The 6,000-nt window shown below is 43.7% G+C and overlaps 1 pseudogene; it reads right to left on the bottom strand.

The window, feature by feature from the left end:
- Nucleotides 1-4,488: 4,488 nt before the first annotated feature.
- Nucleotides 4,489-5,192, bottom strand: LOC147105125 (uncharacterized; annotated as a pseudogene).
- Between the last annotated feature and the right edge of the window lie 808 nt (nucleotides 5,193-6,000).

The following is a 6,000-nucleotide window of genomic DNA, read 5'->3' as shown; positions in this document are numbered from 1 at the left end:
TTCTTGCTAGAGGCATAAGTTGCTGTTACAACAGACTTTCAAGAATGCCTTGGTTATACTCAACTCAATGAAAGTGTAGTCTTGCTGACACAAATCATCTATAATGTAGAAAGAATGAGAATTTTCAGGAAAAAGTCACTAGGCACAGAAGCCTGTTCCCTTTTGATGGATCAGTCTCAACTGTCTACCTTCTCACCATATTGTGATATCTTGAGACACAGCATACAGGAAACTTTGTAATATCCGGCACCGACGGGACCGGCGTGTTGCCGATCTATCAAAACTGCCGAACAATAAAAGTTAATGTTGAAGCATACGGAGGTTTTCATCTCCGTATCTGACAACAAACACTGTTGCTTAGCAACAGCTTCTAAAGAGTCGGCTGCAGCTGCAAGCATCTCTAGCTGAAGCTGTTGCTATAGCTACAGACCTTGCAGTGGCTGACTGGGAAAAAAAAGAACGAGATCTAAAAAAACTTACAGAAAACGGCTCCTGATTTTTGCCGTTAGATCGAGTATTCCGGACATACAACCTCCGGATAAACCAAAGTTTCCTGTATATATACAACAGCACAACATAGCTTCCGGTAAGAACTGTACTGCATATGGCTTTATTATTATATACATCAATAGTTCACCAGGTGTCTCTATTACATTTCTCCCTCCTTAATGAAGAAGTTAATCATGGCAAATAATCATTGTACATGACTTGCATGGTATACACAACTCTTGGTTTACATTTCTCAAACCCATTTTATGTTTCCAAATTCTACTACAGAATTCTGTAACACAAACAAAAGATATGAACTTATTTTCCATATTTACAGATTAAACTTAACCACTGGTTTTCTGTTTCAAAGAGGATACCTTCTTTCTCAAACAGAACTTTCAGATCTTGTTGTAGGACTGTGACTCATTCTAGGCTGAGCCTGTGGAGAATTTTTCTCCAAGGGCTGACCTTGATCTACATTTGGACTCTTTACACTTTCAGACTGTTTGTCTGCCTGACTCGGGCTCAGACTTAAATTCTGACTTTATCTTGGACTTGTTTCTGGTACGTCTGATGTAGGATTTGCTACTGGTACTCTATTTGTAACAAGACTATCTGACTCATCAGAATAAATTCACAGAATCACAGAATCACAGAAACCCCACAGTGCAGATAGAGGCCATTTCGGCCCATCGAGCCTGCACCGACACATATCCCACCCGATCCCCGTAACCCCTACGCCAACACATATCCCACCCTATCCCTGTAACCCCACATATTTAACCCCCTAACACAAAGGGTCAATTTATCATAGCCAATCAACCTAACCCGCACATCTTTGGACTGTGGGAGGAAACCGGAGCACCCGGAGAAAACCCACGCAAACACGGGGAGAATGTGCAAACTCCACACAGACAGTCGCCCGAGGCCGGATTTGAACCCGGGTCTCTGGCGCTGTGAGGCAACAGTGCTAACCACTATGCAACCGTGCTTTCCAGCTTTCAACTCTTTCCACATCTGTAGATAAGATATGATCAATGTAAACAAACCTAACCTTCCCATGATCAAACATCGTGACCAAATATGTGCGAGGGCCACATATCTTCACTACTCTTCCTGGTAACCACTTTAACCATTTATGGTGATGGTTCTTCACTCTAACCTTCTGGTTCAACTTCACACATCTCTCTCTAACTCTACTTTTATCATGACTCTCTTTCTGCCTTGATTGTTTCTCTTCTATGGACTGCGCCAACTTTGGCTTTAACAACGAGAACCTGGTTCGTGGCTGTCGTTTGAGAAACAACTCTGCTGGTTTTCTACCAGTAGTGGTTTGAGGCAATCAGAAAATTTTCCAGGTTGTGGTCCAATGACAACTGACGTTTGTTTGGATTTGGATCCAACATTTGCTTGATGAGGGCACTTTTGACAATGTGTACTGTGCGCTCTGCTGCACCATTTGAAGCAGGGTGGTACGGTGAAACTTTGGTATGCTTCGCAATGTTTCTGCTCATGAACTGTGTGAACTCTTCTGAACAAAATTGCAGCCCATTATCAGACACAATTTCTTCTGGGTGGCCGTATGAAGAAAACAATCTTCGCGAATTGTCTAGTGTTTTGCTTGTTATTATCTGCATCAGAACCACCTCTACCCACTTCGAGTGACTATCTATCACTATGAACAATTGCTGTCCTTCTAGCACAGCAAAATCTACATCTAACCTTTGCCACACTCTGGGAGGCCATTTCCATGGCTGTAATGGTACTGATGGTGGTTTCTTGCTCACCGATTGACATGTTGTACACTGACTGACTATGTACTCTATCTCTTTATCTAAACCTGGCCACCATAAGTAACTGCGTGCAAAGCTTTTGGTCAAGCACATTCCCAGGTGCTGGTCATGAAGATCTCCTAACAATTTAGACCTGAACCTATTTGGGATAACCACTCTTGCTCCCCACATGATACAATCTTTATCCACTGACAATTCATTCCTACAAACAAAGTATGGATGGATATCTTCCTCTGATACCTGGTTTGGCCATCCATTTACTATGTAATCATACACCTTTGACATAATTAGGTCACGTTTGGTTGCCCTACTAATCTCTTCAGCTGTGACTGGCAGCTCATCAATGTATGAGAACTAGAACACTTCTTCCTATTGGGTGTAACTTGTGATGGGGATGGCAACCTGTACATAGCATCAGCATTACTGTGATCAGCCGATCATCTGTACTCAATGTCACACGTATACACTGACAAAATTAAAGCCCATCTCTGCATTCAGGTTGCAGCTAAGGTTGGAACTAGGGACTTTGGATGGAGGATTGCTGTCAGTGGCTTATGGTCAGTAACTATGGTAAACTTACGACCAAACGAGTATTTGTGAAACTTCTTGACCTCCAAAAATCAATGACAAAGCTTCTCTTTCAATCTGTGCGTATTTCTGCTCACTGGCACTGAAAGTGGGTGAAGCAAAAGCAATTGGTCTCTCCTCCCCACTATCTGGTATATGAGAGATCACTGCCCCACTATGGAGAGGTGTCACACACTAGCTTGATGCATCATAGTGAACTAACGTGGCACTCTCTACTAACTGGCTTTTACACTCTTTGAATGCAGTGTCGCATTCTTTTGACCACTTCCAAGGGACCTGTTTTCTCAACAGCTCATTCAGTGGATGTAACAATGTAGCCAAGTTTGGGAGGAATTTTCCGTAATAATTCAGAAGACCTAAAGATGATCGAAGTTGAGAGACATTCTTGGGAGTGGGTGTATTTCTGATTGCATCTAGCTTTCCCTTGGTTTGGTGTAAACCATCTTTGTCTACACTGTGCCCTAAGTACTCAGTTTTGAAACAACTTACACTTGTGAGCTATCACTTATACTCCATGCTTCTCCAGCCGTTTGAGCACTTTATTCAACACCTCATCATGGATTTGCCTGTTTGGTGCTGAAATGAGTATGTCATCCAAATAACACACTACTCCTTCAATCCCTTGCAAAATTTGGTTCATCACCCCCTGGAATATGTTGGAGGCAGAAGACACTCCAAATGGTAGCCTATTGAACTGATATAGGCCTCGGTGAGTATTTATAGTCAAGCATGAGTTGGACTCCTCATTTAACTCAAGTTGTAGGTAGGCGTTTGTTAGATCTAACTTCAAAAAAATCTGGCCACCTGTCAGCATTGTGAATAAATCTTCCACATTTGGCAATGTATTGGATAGATTACACTCTAGAACCTGGTTTACGGTTACCTTATAATCACCACACAACCTTACCTTACCATCTGACTTAGGCACAACAACAAAGGGTGTAGCCTAATTACTCAGATCTACTTTAAAGATAATGAACTCAGTTTCTAGTCTTTTGAGTTCTTGCTCAACTTTCTCCTTGAGTGCGTATGGCACGGAACGTGGCTTACAGTAAACTGGTCTTGCGTCCTTCTGCGCTTTGACACTCACCTTGAAGTCTTGGATCGGACTACCCGTTTCACTGAACACCTTCGGAAACTGCATGATGACATCATCTTTCGATGCAAATTTTACTTCCACATGAAAAATCTCATTCCAATCCAGCTTCAGTGATCCCAACCAATTTCTACCTATCAAGGCAGGCTTGTCTCCTGCCATTACTATGAGAGGCAAGCTCTGACACTGATCCTTGTATTTCACTGGTATGGTGACACTTCCTACTACAGGGATTTGCTCTCCTGAGTAGTCTCGCAGCTCTACCTTCGATTTCTCTAATCGATAATCACACAACTTGTCGCGATATAGTGATTCCGATACTATGCTCACGGCGCACCAGTGTCGATTTCCATGGGTATCCTTGTTCCTGCGACATCTACTTGGATGACGATACCTCACGAATCGCTGTTAGATACCTTCATGCTCCTGATGACGTGAATCTCCAGAACCTCCTCGTCCTGCTGCTTCTCTTCAACAGTATGTAGTGTCTGTCGATTTCTACTTCTAGCATTGCGAGTCGGTTTACTCTTCCATCGGTACGCCTTCGCAAGATGCCCAGTTTTCTTGCAGTAGAAACACTCTGCCTTCACATATGGACAGCTTTGAACGATGTGTTGTCCCAGGCACCGATAGCAAGACTTCAATGCACTGTTACCTTGGCCAGTTGCTGAGGCCTTGGGGCCATACTGCCTTTTACTTTTAGCCTGCAGCCAATTCACCTCGGTTGTCTGACGACTGGAAATTGTGCGGAACTCTCGGGTCTATCAGTCGGCCATATTCATCGACATAGCTGCCCGACAAGCTAAGTCAAAAGACAAGTTAGGGGTTGTCAACAATTTACTTCTGATACGTTCATTTTTCAACCCACAAATAAAGTGATCACGCAAAGCTCGGTCCTGAAAGTTTCCGAAATGACAGTGAATGGATAGCTTTTTTAAAGCTACAATGTACTCACTGATACCGTCGTCATTTAATTGATCGCGTGTTCCAAAACAATAACTTTCAGCATATTCTAGGGGCTCAGGACTGTAGTGCTGTTCTAACTTGGTTAGGGTCTCCTTCAGTGGCGTGTCCTTCGGCTTGGCGGGAACAAGCACATTTTTCAGGGTTTCATACATCTCGGGGCCTGCTTCAGTCACAAAAATAGCCTGTTTCATTTCTAAAACCGCCCGATTATGGTTTACATCATCGGGGACTTCGACGATACGATTCGCAGTGAAAAACATTTCTAGCCTCTCCACATACGCTCCAAAAGTCTCTTGGTCGTGATGGAACTCACCCAAGTGCCCTATTATTCCCATAGGCACGGCCATCTGGACTCTGGCAACGTCGACAGTTCAGCCACGTGTGCTCAACATTACCTCAGATTTTTAAGTTTTTCTGCAAAACGAAGAAGCTCTAACAGTCCCTCCGTCAGTTAGCAGGATTATCCTCCAGCAAAAATTTCAGCTCGGGAATCCGCAATTGCATCCTCATTGCCAATTCTGTGATATCTTGGGACACAGCATATATATATAACACAACATGGCTTCCAGTAAGAACTGTACTGCATATGGCTTTATTATTATATACATCAGTAGTCCACCAGGTGGCTCTATTACACGTATCTCTGTCTCTTCTCTCACCAGAAACACCAGTTACGGGCCATGATTTTCCACACTTCACATTCCACATTCCACACTCTACCTGATCTGACCTGACCCTGGCTGTAACTACAGCTTCAGATCATCACCTAAGGCCCGACATACCAAAGGCAAAGGCAGACCCACATGCCTGAAATCCAGCCGCTGTAGGCCTGCTTCAGGACCTTCTGTCTCCTGTCCAAAATCAGCAGGCAGAAAGCCTCCTGGCCCTGTGTCTTCCTGCTAATGCGGTTTTTTTTTTAAACAAAACGTTCCACATGTCTCTTTTGGGATTCTTGGCCTTGTGCAAGGCCTAACGACCACTTCTTTTGGACGCACGTCCAAATGGGCACCCATCCAGTGAGCCAACAGGAAAATGAGACGGGGGGGCCCCATTAGGCCTGGGAAATAC

Source organism: Somniosus microcephalus, chromosome 18 (genome assembly GCF_052327205.1).
Source record: "Somniosus microcephalus isolate GS21.2 chromosome 18, FLI_Smic_1.0, whole genome shotgun sequence".
Lineage (NCBI taxonomy): Eukaryota > Metazoa > Chordata > Chondrichthyes > Squaliformes > Somniosidae > Somniosus > Somniosus microcephalus.
Note: the sequence above shows the minus strand (reverse complement) of the source record. Positions and strands in the feature narration are given on the sequence as shown.